Consider the following 20,846-nt stretch of genomic DNA (forward strand, 5'->3'; position numbering starts at 1 on the left):
TGTTTCAAATGTGGACACTGTGTGTTCTGTAAATTTATTGTGCGCACGAAAACATTCGCTACTGATTCCACCATCTATCCTATAAAGCAATTTATAAATTGCAAGACAGAAAATGTAATTTATTTACTTTCCTGTTGCTGCCCGACTTTCTATGTGGGAAAAACAAGACGAATGCTGAAAGATAGGGTCTCTGAGCACAGAGACGACATTAAAGCAGCAGAAGATGGTGAAATCAGAAGTGGAGTGGCTCTCCACTTCATGAAACACCATAAATGCAATCCCCAGGACCTAAGAGTAACAGGCATTGAACACTGTTCCCTTCTTGGTAGAGGAGGAGACATTGACACTATACTACTTAGAAGGGAAACAGAATGGATCTACAAGCTACAGACTCTTATGCCCAAAGGGCTAAATGAAAAATTTGAATTTGCTGCATTCCTCAAATAAAATGACAACATTGATCTTAAAATCCCTATAAATTTAGTATGCAATATATACAAATTAGGGTTTCTCTTCAATCTGCCTCTTCACCTTAGAATGACTTACAATTTCTGCTATTTAAACGAGTGCAGGTTTGTTCAATATAATCACTCTTAGTTATAGTGAACATAATTCAATATATTTTCACCTTGTCTTTAGGAATCAACAAACATACTTATCTTTACTTTCATATTTTGTAGAAATTCCCTAAACACATGAATCGAGGGATCAACAGTATGCGTGTAAAGCCTTCAATTTGATGTAGCTTAAAAATATGGACGAAAAAGGTTTTATTTTAGCATACACTGCAATAATCCTTTAAAGAACCATGGAAAAGTAGGCCTTTTCCTTTTATTCCTATATTTATTCTTATTTTTCCTTTCCGTATACATTTATACATAATCCTTTTTTCCTTAATGTTGGTTCTTTAGAGTTGCTTTACATAACTTATTATTTTTCACTGTGTATATATATTCACCGTATCCTTTTTTATTTATATAAATGGGCTGCGGCTCAGTAAATGCTTATTATTGGCTACTACTGTTTCAGATATCCTCCTATAAGCTTAAAGAAGGAGGTATATATTGCGGCTGCAATGGAAACCAGCATCCGCTTTTGCCCTGAGGAAACCCCTGTGCTCTCTGGTTGTCACGTGGGGGGTGAAACGTACGTCGGCGAGTGACGTAAGAAGTGGAAACGGACATGCACGAAGGACAGATCGCTGTGGCGTCCACGCTGTGCTAGAATGTAGCATGTTTGAATTGAAGTCTATCTACACACGGAAACCATTTGGAAGTTTTATTACAGAAAGCAAAGACACGGTTGTATAACTAACTGAGCGTTTACCATCTGACTTTTCAGCTCATTTACCTGGACATCCGAAGGTGTTTCAATGCACCATTTGTACACAGTTCCTACTTATGGGACATGCCTAAGCCCTGAAAAGGGTGATCCACTTATATTATTATAATCACTACCTGTGTACATGTTTGCTTTTACTATTCAGATACTGTCATGTATCAAGTATAATGAGTTGTAATGCTCTGTAATTCATTTCCATTTTCTATACAACTGTAACAGACCGAAAAAGAGTTATTTTGGGGTAGTTCTAACATAGATCCAGAATTGATATTATTCATGACACCGGATACCTTTATCTTTGGTGGTGCCCGCTGAATCTGGAGTTGCTATATACTATCCCATAACCTCTACTGGTCTTTGGAAATACTGTTCAACTAGTACATGTATATTGTATATTGCTTAATGCTATTAAGTATTCAACAGTTAGTCTGTATAAACTGGGGTTAAGAAACATAGATCCTGATATGTGATAACATGACACCTGATACCTCTCATATAGTTGGTGGTGCCCGCTGTTACGGGTGTTGTTTTTATTAGCCCCCTACAGACTATACTGTCCTCTATCAGAAATAATTTTGAGGATGTTTTTTTGCACAATTTGGCCAAATTCAGGTATAGTGCACATGACTTAAGCATTACACTTTTTCTTACAATATTGTTGGTGTGAATTCTCTATTGTTTATCTGTATACATGTGTTGTTTTGACATAGATCCTCAATGATCACTATGGTGGCGGATTTTACGCTTACACGTAACCACCCTCTAGTGGAGGTGTTGTCAATTTAAACAGTCAATACCTGCTTGCTCTTCTGGTTTTATTCTGTGTGAACTACAATAAAACTGCACAGCCAAATCTGTGCTTGTGCATTGGTCCAATCACGCTTCTTGACTCATCGATTCATGTGTTCTTTAATTTAGTGGTAACCTTCTATTCAACTTTGACGCTGGGTAGCATATGTGAATGTGGGGAATGAGTATATATCTACACACACCGCTATTTTAGCGGAGCTTTAGAATTTTCCAAAGCTAATTAAAAATTAAAAATATGTGCTGCAATCCCTGTCTATGCATTATAGCAATCTAATTGCGGTTGTTGTAGTATCTCCCTTTTTTATAATGATTATCTAAATATTTAAAGGGTCTGCACATTGGTCATTTTTTCCTTCATATAAGGTTTTGTCTACACCTGGGCGTTGCCATACAGTCCTAGGTAAAGAATTATTAATCTGGCTCTACTAGCCTCCCTTTCCCTACCCTTTCTCTGTAAATAAATAAAGTCAATCTGGTGGATACCTTTATGACTTTCTATTAGGTGAGGCCAGTTTTCTACTCTCTAATCATTGAATTAAACACTGTTTGTGTTTTTTATGCTAAAAAGACAAATTAAGTTGTATCTTTCTCAGTAGAAAATATTCTCACTGATACAACAATCATCTGTGTGCTGAGTATTCTCGCTCTCTCGCAGACATTTGTGCTTCTCAGGGTCGGGTTGTCTAATTGGTTTCTAAGTTGATTTATATATTATATAAGGTGGTTTTTTGTGTTATTCTAAGTAATTGAGTTATTCTTCTTAAGGAGAATTGGCAGATTGAATTGAAGGATGGCTTTTGTAGTCTCAGACGAACAATGGGAGGCTGAACTAGGTGAATCCCTTCAGCATAACATTAGTAGTGATGGAGATGATATATCGAACATATATGGAGCTTTCAAGAAATACAAAAATTTATTGACTGAACAAATAAGAATGAGGGCTGATAAATATAGTCTTGAAAACTATATAAAACAGAAAATTGTTCCTAGGGGACTACGGTTACATTTAGATCCAGGAATGCACATGAGGGGTGATGATGAGGATGGGGAGAACTTTATGGAGGATTGGAATGAGAGACTCTCAGAGTGTTCTCTTGACCTCATGCAACGAATGGTTAATAAAGATATTAAGAAACTTGAAAAGATTAAAATTGAGATAGATGAAGCCCTAAGGATTGTCAATTCCTTTGAGGGGGATTCAAAATTCTCAAAACTAAACGACGAAACAAAAGAGCTGGTTTCTAAATTACAACAAGAAATTAAACAAAGAAAATGTAGGAAATTGAGCAGGGACCAAGATGACTATAAGAAGAATCAGGTATATACTTATTACTTGAATAAAAATTCTTATGACTCAGGCACTGATTGTTCTGATGCCGAAGGTGAAAATAAGTCATCAAAAAACGAAGGGGCCAAAGGACAGGTAAAAAAGAAAGGAAACGGGGAGGGAGGAAAAGGCACAGACATAAATCAAAGCTCTCTGGAGATGTCCAGAGAATGGGGCAGACCCCAGAGAAGGGGGAGGAATTGGAGGAGAGGGGCAGGGCCGAGGATGAGAACACGTCGGGACTACAGGGGGACTTTTGATTGATCCCCCAAAAAAAAAGTAGTGATGAACTACAAATAGTCAACCTGTCAACTTTTCCTCTAAATAATGCCCATATAAGTTTACTTAAAAAGGGCTTAACGTTCTGTCCAACAAACTCACTGGACAAATTCACTGTGATAAAAGATCTCCACCTCTTTGCCCGTAAGGTAGTCCTGTCCTCCATAATGAAAGGGAAACAAACTAATAGTACTGAAGGTACTTTAGACAAAGATGATGCTACTGCTATCTCTGATCTTGTACATCTACTTGACTCCAATGAAACATCTGATTCAATGCCCTTCTCTGATATTCAAGAAGGACAACAGACAAGTACTATAGGTACTGCAGTCAAAATTGACTCTGGTTTAAAAAGAAAATCTGACTATATGCCCCCTTTAATGCTAGTCCCTGCCGTACATCTTTTTGTTAAAGAAGTAGAAAGGGAAATAGAAAAAATACCCTATCATGGCATAGGTAAAAATAACCTCAACTTTAATGAGAGACGAGCCTTGTCAGACCTGATGAACAAATCAGGAATTGTCATAAAACAGGCCGATAAAGGGGGAAATCTGGTCATAATGGAGGAGTCCCTCTATATGAAAGAGGTCAACAAACAATTGAGAAATAAGGAGCAATACCAATGTCTACAAAATAATCCCTTAGACTCAATACAAGCTAACCTACTACATCTCTTAAACGATGCCAGAAAAAGTGGCATAATAAGTAAAAGTGAATGGGGATATCTATATACGAAGTTTCCCAGAGTTCCAGTCTTTTATTGTATTCCCAAACTACACAAAAACTTACAAGAGCCACCTGTAAGACCCATTATCTCAGGTATTGGGAGTATCACTGAGAACCTGGGAAACTACGTTGACCAATTCTTAAAACCCTTTCTACTGACCCTTACCTCTTATGTTAAGGACACCAGTGACCTCCTTAGGAAACTGGACGGTTTAGAAGTAGAACAAGACACACTTCTGGTTTCTTTGGATGTGGAAGGTCTCTACTCCTCTATCCCACATGATGTGGGTTTGAGAGCGGCGAGATTCTTTCTAGAAAGCAGAGGTCCAACTTTTCAAAAGCATACCGAATTTGTACTAACCCTTTTAGAGTTTGTGTTAAAAAATAACGTATTTACGTTTGATAAAAAGTTCTATAGACAAATGAGGGGCACAGCGATGGGGGCAACATGTGCCCCATCATATGCTTGCCTCCATTTGGGTCTATGGGAAACAAAAACAGTATTTAACGAATTGCAAAACTGGATTGATGAACATGTTCTCATCTGGTTACGGTATGTGGACGATGTCTTCCTCCTTTGGAGGGGGACGGAAAAATCTCTGAAGGACTTCGTAAAAGTACTTAATAATAATAACTACAATATCCTCTTAACCTTTGATTTTGACACTAGTGAACTTACCTTCCTAGATGTAAGAATCAAGAAAGAAGGAAAAAATCTGGCTACGGAAATTTTTCGTAAGGCTACTGCCACTAATAATATTTTAGAGGCATCTAGCCACCATCCAAAATCCCTTATAAGGGGTATCCCCGTGGGACAGTTTCTACGCCTGAGGCGCAACTGTTCGAGCCTTAATAAATTCGATGCACATGCTGTTGAAATGTCCAATAGATTTGAAAATAGAGGGTACTCCAAACGAAACCTAAGATATGCTCGAAATAGAGCTAGGAGAACAGACAGAGATACACTCCTCTATAACTCAATTCAGAAAACTGAAGAGCAAAAAGTGCGCTTTGTAACCCAATTCAACTGCCATTGGGACAAAATCCGCACTATCTTGGATGAGAAATGGCAGTTTCTTAGAGCTGATGAGACAATTAGAAAAATTGTTGGGGAAAAACCCTCTCTGGTACCCAGGAGGGCTCCAAATCTTAAGGATAAATTAGTCAGGAGTCATTTTATTAAAAGTCCTAGTGAGAAAAACTGGCTAGAAGAACAAATAAAAATAAAAGGATGTTTCAAATGTGGACACTGTGTGTTCTGTAAATTTATTGTGCGCACGAAAACATTCGCTACTGATTCCACCATCTATCCTATAAAGCAATTTATAAATTGCAAGACAGAAAATGTAATTTATTTACTTTCCTGTTGCTGCCCGACTTTCTATGTGGGAAAAACAAGACGAATGCTGAAAGATAGGGTCTCTGAGCACAGAGACGACATTAAAGCAGCAGAAGATGGTGAAATCAGAAGTGGAGTGGCTCTCCACTTCATGAAACACCATAAATGCAATCCCCAGGACCTAAGAGTAACAGGCATTGAACACTGTTCCCTTCTTGGTAGAGGAGGAGACATTGACACTATACTACTTAGAAGGGAAACAGAATGGATCTACAAGCTACAGACTCTTATGCCCAAAGGGCTAAATGAAAAATTTTAATTTGCTGCATTCCTCAAATAAAATGACAACATTGATCTTAAAATCCCTATAAATTTAGTATGCAATATATACAAATTAGGGTTTCTCTTCAATCTGCCTCTTCACCTTAGAATGACTTACAATTTCTGCTATTTAAACGAGTGCAGGTTTGTTCAATATAATCACTCTTAGTTATAGTGAACATAATTCAATATATTTTCACCTTGTCTTTAGGAATCAACAAACATACTTATCTTTACTTTCATATTTTGTAGAAATTCCCTAAACACATGAATCGAGGGATCAACAGTATGCGTGTAAAGCCTTCAATTTGATGTAGCTTAAAAATATGGACGAAAAAGGTTTTATTTTAGCATACACTGCAATAATCCTTTAAAGAACCATGGAAAAGTAGGCCTTTTCCTTTTATTCCTATATTTATTCTTATTTTTCCTTTCCGTATACATTTATACATAATCCTTTTTTCCTTAATGTTGGTTCTTTAGAGTTGCTTTACATAACTTATTATTTTTCACTGTGTATATATATTCACCGTATCCTCTTTTATTTATATAAATGGGCTGCGGCTCAGTAAATGCTTATTATTGGCTACTACTGTTTCAGATATCCTCCTATAAGCTTAAAGAAGGAGGTATATTGCGGCTGCAATGGAAACCAGCATCCGCTTTTGCCCTGAGGAAACCCCTGTGCTCTCTGGTTGTCACGGGGGGGTGAAACGTACGTCGGCAGTGACGTAAGAAGTGGAAACGGACATGCACGAAGGACAGATCGCTGTGGCGTCCACGCTGTGCTAGAATGTAGCATGTTTGAATTGAAGTCTATCTACACACGGAAACCATTTGGAAGTTTTATTACAGAAAGCAAAGACACGGTTGTATAACTAACTGAGCGTTTACCATCTGACTTTTCAGCTCATTTACCTGGACATCCGAAGGTGTTTCAATGCACCATTTGTACACAGTTCCTACTTATGGGACATGCCTAAGCCCTGAAAAGGGTGATCCACTTATATTATTATAATCACTACCTGTGTACATGTTTGCTTTTACTATTCAGATACTGTCATGTATCAAGTATAATGAGTTGTAATGCTCTGTAATTCATTTCCATTTTCTATACAACTGTAACAGACCGAAAAAGAGTTATTTTGGGGTAGTTCTAACATAGATCCAGAATTGATATTATTCATGACACCGGATACCTTTATCTTTGGTGGTGCCCGCTGAATCTGGAGTTGCTATATACTATCCCCATAACCTCTACTGGTCTTTGGAAATACTGTTCAACTAGTACATGTATATTGTATATTGCTTAATGCTATTAAGTATTCAACAGTTAGTCTGTATAAACTGGGGTTAAGAAACATAGATCCTGATATGTGATAACATGACACCTGATACCTCTCATATAGTTGGTGGTGCCCGCTGTTACGGGTGTTGTTTTTATTAGCCCCCTACAGACTATACTGTCCTCTATCAGAAATAATTTTGAGGATGTTTTTTTGCACAATTTGGCCAAATTCAGGTATAGTGCACATGACTTAAGCATTACACTTTTCATCTTACAATATTGTTGGTGTGAATTCTCTATTGTTTATCTGTATACATGTGTTGTTTTGACATAGATCCTCAATGATCACTATGGTGGCGGATTTTACGCTTACACGTAACCACCCTCTAGTGGAGGTGTTGTCAATTTAAACAGTCAATACCTGCTTGCTCTTCTGGTTTTATTCTGTGTGAACTACAATAAAACTGCACAGCCAAATCTGTGCTTGTGCATTGGTCCAATCACGCTTCTTGACTCATCGATTCATGTGTTCTTTAATTTAGTGGTAACCTTCTATTCAACTTTGACGCTGGGTAGCATATGTGAATGTGGGGAATGAGTATATATCTACACACACCGCTATTTTAGCGGAGCTTTAGAATTTTCCAAAGCTAATTAAAAATTAAAAATATGTGCTGCAATCCCTGTCTATGCATTATAGCAATCTAATTGCGGTTGTTGTAGTATCTCCCTTTTTTAAAATATAAAGAGAGGTTGGAAAGTAATCGGGAAGAAAGGAAGGAGGAGCTAAGTAGTTATCAGGCCCGTTCTCCTAATTTGTATAATAAGATGTTTTTATATTATATGATTAAATGTTTACATTTTAACAAAGGGGGCAAGAAGGTAAGAATGATAGAGAAAATATATAGGACTCGTCACACTGTGATGCAGCTAAGCAGAACAAAATGGCTTTTAAAATTATATCATGGAATATAGGGGAATTACATCCCCCATTAAAAGGAAAGCCATATTAAAATGTGCAAGGAAATTAAATGCGGAGATAATCTTCCTCCAAGAAACTCACTTAAAAAGTGAAGAAGCAATTAAATTAAAAGGGGGGTGGATAAAGGAAGTGATTTTTACCCCATGCAGTAGAAGAAAAAAAGGTGTAGCAATCTTATTTAGTAAAACACTGGATTACAACATAAGTAATATAATATTAGATCAAGATGAGAGATTTATTATCTTATCAATAAAAATTAAAGATAAGGTTATATTCTATGCAACCTATATGGCCCTAATATAGAAGATCAAGGTTTCTGGAGGGATATTAGAGACCAACTAATTATACATGCAGATAAACCACTTATAATTGGAGGAGATTTTAACCTCACACCAAATTTACTTTTAGACAGACGGAAGTAGGGGACCCCAATACTAGGAACACAGGAATTAAAAGTAATACAGGGGCTAAAAGGAAAAGGGAAAGTATAATAATTAAAAAATTGAAAAAAGATTTAAATGTACAAGACATATGGAGAATTAGGAATCCAGATAAACTAGAATTTACTTGCCTTTCCAAATCAAAGCATTCATTATCAAGAATGGATCTTTTCCTTATATCAGAATGCTTGATTAATCGGGTTGAAGATGCTAGGATTGATCTTATTACCTTGTCAGATCATGCTCCCATTAGCATTAACATCAATCCACCACATCTAAATCAATCAGGGTCATTTTTTTTCCCAAAATACCTATTAAATAATCCTAAATTTGTTAACTTTTTAAAAGAAAAATGGAAAGAGTATGACAGATTTAACAATAATTATCGGAATAAAACTAATATATACTGGAATGCGGCTAAAGCCGTACTTAGGGGAGAAATCACTTCTTTTATAATTAATATGAAGAGGAAACTTAATTATAGGAAACAGCAGATAACTAAAACTCTAACCAACGCATATACAAGATTCCTAGGCAGTAAAACTAAGGATAACTGGGGAAAATATATCTTAGCAAAACAGGATAGGGATAATTTCCTAATCCAAAATGAAATTAGTGAAAATATGAAAAGATGTTCTAAATTTTATCGATTCGGAAACAAATCCGGCAGGTTTCTGGCACAAATAGTTAATAATCAGAAAAAAATCTACATTTATTTCCAAATTAAAGATAGGGGGCAAAGATGTAACCAATTTAGAAGAGATTCAAAAAACATTTCAGGAGTATTTTGCTAAACTATATGAGCCATTTCACATAGATGAGGTAAGGAAAAATCAATTTTGGGAAACAATAGAAGTCCCAAAAATTGATACAATTCAGTTAAACAGCTTAATGAAAATATCCCGGAGGAGGAAGTAATGCAATCAATTAAAAGTTTAGCTAATAACAAGGCTGCTGGTCCTGATGGACTCCCCTCAGAATTCTATAAAATATTAATAAATGAAATTATACCCACAATAACACTTCTTCTTAATAAACTCTGGACAGGACAATTGATACCTTCCCAAGATTTCAATGAATCCATAATAATCATTATACCTAAACCAGGGAAAGACCCACAATTATTAGAATCATACAGACCAATTTCCCTATTAAATACTGATTATAAGTTAATTACAAGTATAATGGCTAAAAGATTACAACTGATATTGGGGGGACTAGTCCATCAGGACCAGACTGGCTTTATGAAAGGACGCTCATCTAATATTAATTTGAGAAAATTATATATAACAATAACAGATGTATGGTATAACAAGAAATATAACAAAAAAATAGAAGAAGTAGACTTATCAGTAGTAGCTCTAGACGCACATAAAGCCTTCGATTCTATAGTCTGGGACCACATATTTACAACATTAAGTAAATATGGATTCTCCGGGAGTTGTTATAAAACAATTGAATTACTGTATAGGAAATCCCAAGCGGCCCTAATTATAAATAAATGCAAAACAACATCCTTTCCTCTTTTGAGAGGAACTCGGCAAGGGTGCCCACTGTCCCCTTTAATCTTTAACCTGGCCCTAGAACCTTTATTAAATGCAATTAGAATAAAGATTCCAGGAATAAATATTAGGGAAACAGAGATTAAAATAGCAGCTTACGCAGATGATCTTTTGATATTTACCAGACAGTCTTCAAGGAATTTTAAAATACTATGTCAATTAATTGATCAGTTTGGATCATTTTCCGGTTATAAAATTAATAAACACAAATCAGAGGTATTATGGCTGCATAGAAACAAGGAATCAGACACCCAGTGCTTCAAGGAAATAAAACATTCAATAGTATACTTGGGCCTAAAATTCTCAGCAGACCCAGAAGAAATATATATGCTAAATATAAAAGAAGCAACTCGCAAATTTATTGACACTCTTAAAAACTGGAAAACCCTTCCCCTGTCTTTATATGGTAAAATAAACCTTTTAAAAATGGTTGCATTACCTCGCTTGCTATATATTTTCCAAAATATCCCTTTATTATTGAAAAAAACAGAAAGGAAGAAAATAAACACTGCTATTAAAACATATTTGTGGGGGGAAAAGAAAGTTAGATTAAATCAAGGAAAATTAACACTCCCAAAAAAACTGGGAGGAATGGCCTTACCAGATATTGGAAATTATAACCTAGTGGTGGTAGGGAAAATAGCCATAGATTGGTTGTTAGATATAGGACATTTCACCATACTAAAGATAGAAAGTCAATTAGCTAAACCATTATATCTGAAAAACTTAGTACATATGGAAAGTAATAAATTGCCCATATACATTAAAAGAATAAATTTGTTAAAAGATCCAATAATAGCATGGCATAAAATATGTAATAAACTAAATATAAAATTTGCAGTTTCACAATATTTGGTTATTAATGGAAATCAAGAATTCCAAGTAGGATTTCTAACAAATGCTGGCTCAGAATGGGAAGAACACGGTCTAATTAATGTCGCACAGCTAATAGACAGGGAAGGGGCTATTCCTAAGGTTATAGAATTTAAGAAAGCTCAGGAACAATTTCAGTGTAAGAAAGAACACTATTTTGCATACATACAAATTAGAGATTATTGCCTGAAACTTATGAGAGCACATGGGAAAACATGGGAATATCAAATCTTAAAACCAGTATTCAACGCATTTAAAAATAACAATTTCTCTATATCAGGGTTGTATAATATTATCAAACAAACTGAACATAAAGATCAGATAGAGAAAATTATACTAAGATGGAAAGACATGTATTTTCCAAATATGACAACAGAGATTATGTTAAAAAGCATAAGAACAGTAGAGAAGACTACACTAGCTATGACTCTACGTGAACAACACATTAAAATAATTTGGATGACATATATTACACCTGAAACAATGTCTAAATGGGGGAAGGAGCGTGAGAGATGTAAATGTGAGAAATGTAAAAGGAGTAAGGCTAACTTAATACATTGCCTCTGGGCATGCCCTAAACTACAAAGGTTCTGGAAAATGGTGATTTTTTGGGCTAACAAAATTTGTAAGATACATCTGGTATTACAAGCAGACCATGTTATATTTTTAAGCTTTAAAAAGACGGAAGCTACACAGTATAAAATCTTCCTCTCAATGTTAATTATTTTAAGTAGGAATTTGATTCTCAAAGGGTGGAAGAGCGAAAGGGCACCTACACTTAAAGAATTAAAAACTACTGTGCAGAAACAATTTCTGATCGAGCAGAATGACATTTGGTATAATCTAGAGATAAACGTGGGTAGGTTCTTTGAAAAATGGAAATTCTGGATTAAGACACAGGATAGAAATATACAAAGGGACCTTATTTCCAGATTTGAAAATACTATGTATATAATGGAGAGTAGGCTCAGGGGAGAGTGGCTATGAATTAGATAGGAGAAGTGATAGTCAGATATATAAGAGCATATGCGAATTTCTTTCAATACATTGGTGTTTATTTTTTTGTTTTTCTTGGTGGGTTTTTTTTTTCTTCTTTTTCCTTCTTCCTTTTATGATGAAATACAAGTCTGTATATTTATGTTAAAATATCAATAAAAATTATAATTTAAAAAAAAAAAAAAAAAAAAAAGAGCTGAAGTCCTTTTTCCTCCCCAAAATGAACTCCCTACAGACAGGGGTAGACACATTAACGTGCGAGGTGAGGCAATTCTCCTCACGAATGAGTTCAGCCAAAACCCGCATCTCTGAGGTGGAGGACAGGCAGTTCTCCGCGGATACCACAATCAAACAATTAGTCAAAAAATCTCAACTACTTCAAGATCGCATAGACGACTTAGAAAACAGAAGTCACCGCAACAACTTGCGGATAGTGGGAATACCAGAGTCAGACAAGCGCAGAGATTTGCTGGAATTTACAGCACTCACATTCCCTAAGATGCTAGGCATACATGCTGACATTCTGCCTATCGATGTGGAGAGGGCCCACCGTGTGGGGCCAGAAAGTACTCTAGACCATGCAAAAGCCCGACCCAGACAGGTTATATTTAAATGCCTGAACTTTCAGGAGAAGTTGAGGATTCTGAGAGCCTATCGTACACATAAGGAGATACTCTACAAGGACTCAAAGCTGCTCCTTTTCCAGGACTTCTCAATGGAAGTGTTGAGACAGAGAAAGGAATTTGCCCCATTATGCTCACAACTACATGGTCAAGGAAGACAGGTGGGGCTGCTGTATCCGGCAAAACTTCGTCTGCAAACGCCTTAATGGCGCTAAATTTTTTCACTCACCACAAGCTTTAAAAAGCTACCTGGCTACTGAGAACCACCAACAACCAGCATGAGAAGCCTCCTTCATATTCACCAAAGGATACAGTGAATGGCTGTGTTGGGGGGAATCAACTCTCCCATCAAAAGAAAAGCAATTCTCACTCATCTCAGATGGTTGGGAACTAATATAGCCCTATTGCAGGAGACTCATCTAAGTGATACAGGACACCCCAAACTGCAGAGGGATTGGGTGGGTCAGATCTCCTACCTCTGCCATACTAGTGCTAGTCGGGGTCTGGCTATCTTATTTGGTAAGGGATTATCAGTACAGGTCAATCATACGTACTCAGACATTGAGGGAAGGTTCTTGATAGTACAGGTAAATGTTAACTCCACAGATTTCGTGTTCTGCACCGAATCATAGATCAATGTTTTTTTGGAAGCATCTAATACAAAAGTTGACACCCTATATAGGTTCAAAGTTAATCATAGGCGGGGATTTCAACATGGCCCCCTCACATGGAATGGATAGAGTTTGGTTAGACACCTACACCACTAGAGACCCAAAAATTTTTTATAAAGCTAAATATGAGACCAGGATTTTCGACATGTTTAACTCATACCTTGATACATGTGATATATGGTGCCTACAACATCCGGAGGGGAGGGATTATACATGTTTAGCTAAGGTTAAGCATACTTTATCTAGAATAGATCTATTCCTAATTTCTAATACCCTAGCTACTCAAACTCGCCACTGTAAAATTCATGATATTCTACTGTCGGACCATGCTCCTGTAGAATTGACCCTAGACTCGCATGGACCGTGTCCTAATAGAAATACTCTCAGATTCCCATCATACCTCGCTTCTTCTGAAGCCTTCGCAAAATTCTTAGTTCAGAGCTGGACAGACTATTACACAGATAACATATCACACTTAGAAAATATCCAACTTTTTTGGGAAGCTGCAAAAGCAGTATTAACGCGATCCATAATGTCATATGTCTCTAAAATTAAATTTAAAGTGCAACACAGGTATATGGGGCTTAAAAAATAATTGAGCCAAGCCTACCAGAGGTAATGTATGACTAGATACGCTGACACATTCGAGGCATATGGAGCAGTGAAGGTGGAGCTTGATGCTTTTATGAAGCATCAAGCCGCTTCCGGCTTGCTGAAGACGGCAGGTAAATACTATAGGTTTGGAAACAGGTCAGGTAAACTGCTAGCGGCTCTGACAAAACCAAGGACAGTAAAATCCAAGATTGCAGCACTGAGATTTCAGGGACGCACTCATACAACCCCAGAAGACATAGCAAAATGTTTTGCACAGTATTTCACGCAATTATATACATGCCAGGACCCCCACAGGCCCGTTTTTGGCAGACTATTACTTTACCACAGTTAACCCAGGATCAGCTTGACATTCTCAACTCGCCCATCACTGATGGAGAGATAGCTTTCACACTAAAATCTATTCCAATAGGGAAGGTACCAGACCCAGATGGGCTTCCTACGGAATTCTATAAAATCCTTCAACCACAGATCATTAGCACATTGAGTAAATTATACAATACATACTTTCAAGAAGAAGCACTCTGCCCATATCACGCTCATCCCCAAACCGGGTAAAGATCACTCCCTTCCTGAGTCATACAGGCCCATATTTTTACTAAACACTGACTACAAACTCTTTATGAAAATTATGGCAAATAGGTTAAAGACCATTCTTCCAACACTGGTACACCCAGACCAGACGGGCTTTGTCTTCAAACGCACCTCTGTGGTTAATCTCTGCAGAGTTTTACAAATTATCGATCACTACTGCTCTCGGGAGGGAAGGGAGGAGAGGGTTGATGCCGGGAGGCCTTTCTGTTGTCTCTTGACGCGGAAAAGGCCTTCGACTGGGTAGAGTGGTCCCACCTGATCAACATAATGCAACAATTTAATTTTAAGGGCCCCTTTATAGACCTAATAAGCAAAATGTATAGCTCTCCTGTGGCACAGATACTGACTAATGACCTTTTTTCACCGGACTTTCAGCTTCAGAGGGGCACCAGACCGGGTTGCCCCCTGTCACCTCTTCTGTTTAATCTAGCACTAGAACCACTAGCAATAAAACTGCGACAGATATTCCACGGCATTACAATTAACAACATTCCCATACATCTGGCCCTATATGCAGATGGCATGCTGCTATTTGTTGACTCACCTTCACTACATATACCACGTATACTTCAGACTATCTCGGAATTCAGTGATTTTTCAGGCTACAAAATAAACGCATCCAAATCAGAGATTTTATAGTTGAACAAGCACTCTAGACACTCATATCCATTTCTCGAGGTGCCGAACACACTCACATACCTCGGCATTAAGTTACATAGGGACCCCCAAAATATATACAAATTGAATATTTCTGAGAAATGTAATGGCCTTGCCTTACAGCTTCAGAGTTGGGCCAACCTTCCTCTGGGACTGTCGGGCCGCGTTAATCTAGTCAAAATAACTATACTACCAAAAATACTCTATCCTTTACTTATGCTGCCCCTTCTCATGACCAAGGGCGACCTGACGCTCTTAACTCGTGCCATTTCTACTTTCATTTGGTGGGGGAAAACCACGCATAGCGGCAGAGAAATTACAACTACCCTTCCTCAGCGGTGGTTTGGGTCTCCCAAACTTAAGGCTTTATAATTGGGTGGCTTTGGCTAGGTTGATCACGGATTGGCAATTGGGCTCTGCACATTTCAGTGATGCACGTCTCGAAGAAGCATCTCTAGTGCCGATGGCGTTAGCGTACCTCCCTTATGCTACACCGAAAGACATCCCACTCTCAGTTGCCAATAATATCCTTTACTGAGATCCTCTGTGGGCTTGGCAATTGATTAATAAATATATGGGGCTTACCCACCCCTCCCCTAAGTTTATACCCCTGGTGGGAAACCCAGACTTTCCAGCAGGAAATGATTGTGAACCATTTCATATTTGGAAAACTCTTGGAGTCAGGGTGGTGGGCGACGTACTGGACTCTTTGCAACACGTGATCAGATCATTCCAAGAACTCAAAAATAGATTTCATATTCCCAACAAACATTTTTATGCCTTTTTACAGGTGAGACATTATGTGTCAAGCCTTATGCAATACAACCCAGAGTTCTGGAACAATTCCCCCTTCGCCATCTCTCAGACAATGTTTCAGGTAGGTCACTTCTCACTGTCACACTTTTATAAACATTTACTGAAGCATTAAGAAGTTACAATACAGAATCATATTGTAACAAAACTAAATAATGACTTCACAACTGTACTGACCACACAAGACTTAGTAAAGAGCTTAGAGGCTACCAAACTGGCGACGCTGGCAGTACCCTTTAGAGAAGCGCAGATCCGAATGCTACATAAAGATTATATTACACCTCATAGACTGTCAAGGTGGAAACCACAACATCCTGACAAATGTGTTAAATGTAGTAGTGAATCCCCCTCGTTTCAACACTACTTTTTCTCATGTCCGCTAATTAGGCAGTTCTGGGGACATTACCAATATTGGATAAAATCCACATTCAATATAGAAACCGTAGTAGACCCAAATAAAATATACCTATTCCAATGGGAAGACACACATAAAAAACACCATAAACTACTTACTCTATGTACTCTACTAGCGAGACATTGTATTCTAGAGAGGTGGATCTCCAGGCAACCACCAACTATAGCCCAATTTAAAATTAGCCTATTGAAGCAGCTTTTCGTAGAGCAACATGACGTTATATTAAATACAAAACATAGACTCCAACCTTTCCTGAAAAAATGGCAACTCCTTATAGAAATATTGCACCCAGACTTGCAGCAGCATATTCTAAAGCCATTCACGCAACTTGAGGCGATGCTCCTATCGGTTTTGAGTGGGAAATGGCAGATTTTGAAGGAACCAGAGACGGGACAACCTAGAGTAAATTTCTCAGAGGAAATGCTGTTTTAATTTTATTCAGCCCCTAATAAAATGTCTCTGTGGTCAACTGGGACGAAGAGGCAGGGGCGGTCAAACTCCCCCCCCCTTTTTTTTCTCCTCTTAGTTCAAGTTCAGATGTTATTGTTAGATGTTGGTGGTTAAGAAAAGTTGATATAATATTAAAAAAAAAGGGATGGTAGTGATCATACATGACTGAGTCATATTTGTTGTACACATGCTACATATAGGTGCAGTCAATTCTACAACTTTTTCAGATAAAATATTTCAGATTTGAAGAACTAGCAATGTAATATTATTATTATCTTCTGCAAACTGTATAATTTGTCCTTTACCAATTTTATGCACACTTTGATGGACTGCGTACCGATCTATATTGAATTGTATTGTTTCTGTACTTTTGGATTGTCATGTTGTCACTTGATCTCTACCAATAAAAATGAATTTAAAAAAAAAAATTAAAAAAAAAATTGCATGCTCTATCTGAATCATGATAGAAAAAATTTGGGGTCAGTGTCCCTTTAAGAGGTATGAGTGAGATATTCTATAAGTCAGTTTTGGGAGACCTCCCAGTTTCTATTTCAAAAACTTAACATGAAAAAATTCATTTTTGGGAGCTTTACAATTGAAAACTAAATTGTTGCGACATGGTTTAACAAATTAAATTATATAGCATTGTAATCACTTGAAAAATTCAGCGACCTATTCAGTCAGAAAGCAAAAGCCTTTTCAGAGCAAATTGGTGATAGATTATAATCAAGACCTAAATTACTAACGGTGACATTTTACCATGTACACTTTACAGAAAACAGGGTTTAGATCAGTTTAAGTGCTAGCATGCAGACACAATTCTTTTTGGTTTTTGTTCCTAAAAGTTTTCAGTTTTATGGCTCATTGATTTGTAATCACACAAAACTACTGCACTAAAATGAAAATGCATCAGAGGCTTATGTTCAAATTATGCTGGGAAAATGATTTCACTGAACAAATAGACAACACACTTATTCTCATTTAAATGTTTCTATAAAAGAAAATGTCATTTTTATAGTTCAAAAAAATCTATAACATATTTAATCTTTTTTTTTTTATGCACATTTTTTACCCAAGGACTAAACTTAGGAGACAATCCCACCACTTCAGCATGAAACGCGTGAGCAATCAAAGTCAAAACACACAAAAATGTATAGGTTTCACTGTAGCAACAACTAGAACTGTGTAACAACAGCTGATAATGTCATCATACAGCTAGCTGATCTATGTAGCAAAACCTTGTAGCTATACAGCCATACAACTGTTGCTACACTAAGCCATTTGTCCTTCCAGCCACACATAATGTTGCAACAGCTGGTACAGAGGTCTGGGCAGAATGTGAGCCACAGTTTGCATTTACTGAGGTGGTGATGACCAAGTCAAAGTTAGGGATAAAACACTGGTAACTATATTACACAATATCATTATATTGCTTTGACTTCTATATTGTTTGTTTGCTCCATTTTAGTGACTTGACAGAGATCTAACCCTATAGGGTAGATTTATCAACTGTCGGGCGTACATGATCCGCTGTAGCGAATCATATCCGCCTAACATCAATAAATGCTTACAGCATACGCTGTCAGCATTTTTCATTGCACAAGCAATCGGCCACTAGCAAGGGGTGTCAATCATTCCAATTGTATCTGATCGGGATGATTGCTGTCCGCCACCTTCAGAGGTGGCGGATGAGTTATGGAGCAGTGGTCTTACGACCGCTGCTTCGTAACCTAAGCTTCAGGGGTAGATTGCAGCATCTGCTGCTTGATAAATCTACCTCTATGTGCATTACAATCAATGTATAAATAATGAGAGTAGCTGACCTGTCCATAAGTATCACCACTATTCAGCCATTACTTATGTGGAAACAAGCAGGGGCATGAAACAGATTAAGGCTGTATAATTTTTTTTTATTATGGGTTGTAAAAAATATTTCGTCCTTCTAGCTGTAATTTAACTCTTAAAAATGTGGGTTTTCTAATTCCGAGTAATGGAAGTGCAACTGTGGACTTCACAAGTTTAAAGTGATGGTAAACCCAAGTTTATAACAAACATTAGGATTTACCATCACTAAAAATAAACATTAGTTTCTGTCATTGTTTCGTTAAAAACAATGTTAAACTCACCCTATCTGTAAAGAAAGTAGATCGTTAACTCAGCATCTCCGGCCACCCACGGCACAGCGCTTTCTTCAATGAGGTGACGTTTCCACCTCTAAACTAATAGCTGTGCGTGTCAACTGATATCCTAGCACGGCTATTGGTCTTGAGGTGGAAATGTCACCTGATTGGAGAAGACCACTGTGCCATGGGCTGCCAGAGGCACTGTGTTAGGAATATACTTGGTGTAGTGGTGTGTTGGGTTAATAAACTATGCGCTGTGGGGGTAAAAGCTAGGGAGTCTCGAAGAAGTAATCTCACAAACTTCAAAGTGGGGGTAAAATCTGGATTGGATGAGACTCTTAAGCGCTTGTGCTTAATTACCCAATAAGGAAAGATACTCTTACTATGTAGTTAGATTCAATGAGATCTATTTATTTTTAGAATTATAAATACATACAATAAAATTTAAAACAATAGAAATTGATTCTTAAAAACTTCAACTGTATGGTTGGCCAACCAGTTAGATTTGTTTTAAGAATCAATTTCTATTGTTTTAAATTTTATTGTATGTATTTATAATTCTAAAAATAAATAGATCTCATTGAATCTAACTACATAGTAAGACTATCTTTCCTTATTGGGTAATTAAGCACAAGCGCTTAAGAGTCTCATCCAATCCAGTTAGGAATATACTTGCCTTACAGATAGGGTGAGTTTAACATCGTTCTTTATGAAATAATCACTGAAACTAATGTTTATTTTTAGTGATGGTAAATCCTAATGTCTGTTATAAGCCTGGATTTGCCATCACTTTAACTCTGTAACATATTGTCAGGTCTCAAAGTATTTACATGAGCACACTTCTAGCTGAGTGAAGAAGTTGGTTAGTGTTAGTGCTGTCAGTCGCCTAAGCAACAATTTTGCCTATCCGGTATCCAGGAAGAATTTTGGACAGTATGCTTTCTTTGGAATAGGGTACACTAAGGATATATGTACCCTAACAAGCGCTAAATATAATACACTCGGTGAGACCTGCCTTAAAGGTAGCACTGGTTGTAATTCTGACATTGGAAGTGGTTTGCAGCAGAAACTGCACGAAAACCATCTTTCAGTTCAGATGTAAATAAATGTAATCCTTTCCAAATGACTGCTCTAACCATCATGAAATGTGCAGTGGAAATGGAAGCAGGTTAGAAGATCCTTTCTCAATCTGAAATGTTGTATTCACCACTCATATAATGGTGTTTGGCGTTTATATGTAAAGTTAAATTCACTGTCTTGGCATGCTCACATGAGGAGGACACATCTGGTGATTGGTGGATATGTACTGAGACTTCTACTGATTGGCTCACTATATGTATCCTTCTAAGGAGTGAAAACACATTTAGCCTGCATGCATGACTTTAACTATGAAAAATCCATTTGCTTAAAAATAAATGAGTTTGAAAAACTGAAGCATTTTAACACTATAAACTCCCTTTATATATTTGTATTTAAAAAAATATTACCCCCCCATTTTTTGGTTGAGCCGATTAAATTTTAGTAGTGTTGAGGAATTTCTTCTCTGGTGGCATTATAAAGGGGGTTTACATTTAAGAGAATGGTTTAACACAAACATTATAGGG

The sequence above is a fragment of the Bombina bombina genome, chromosome 1 (genome assembly GCF_027579735.1).
Source record: "Bombina bombina isolate aBomBom1 chromosome 1, aBomBom1.pri, whole genome shotgun sequence".
NCBI lineage: Eukaryota > Metazoa > Chordata > Amphibia > Anura > Bombinatoridae > Bombina > Bombina bombina.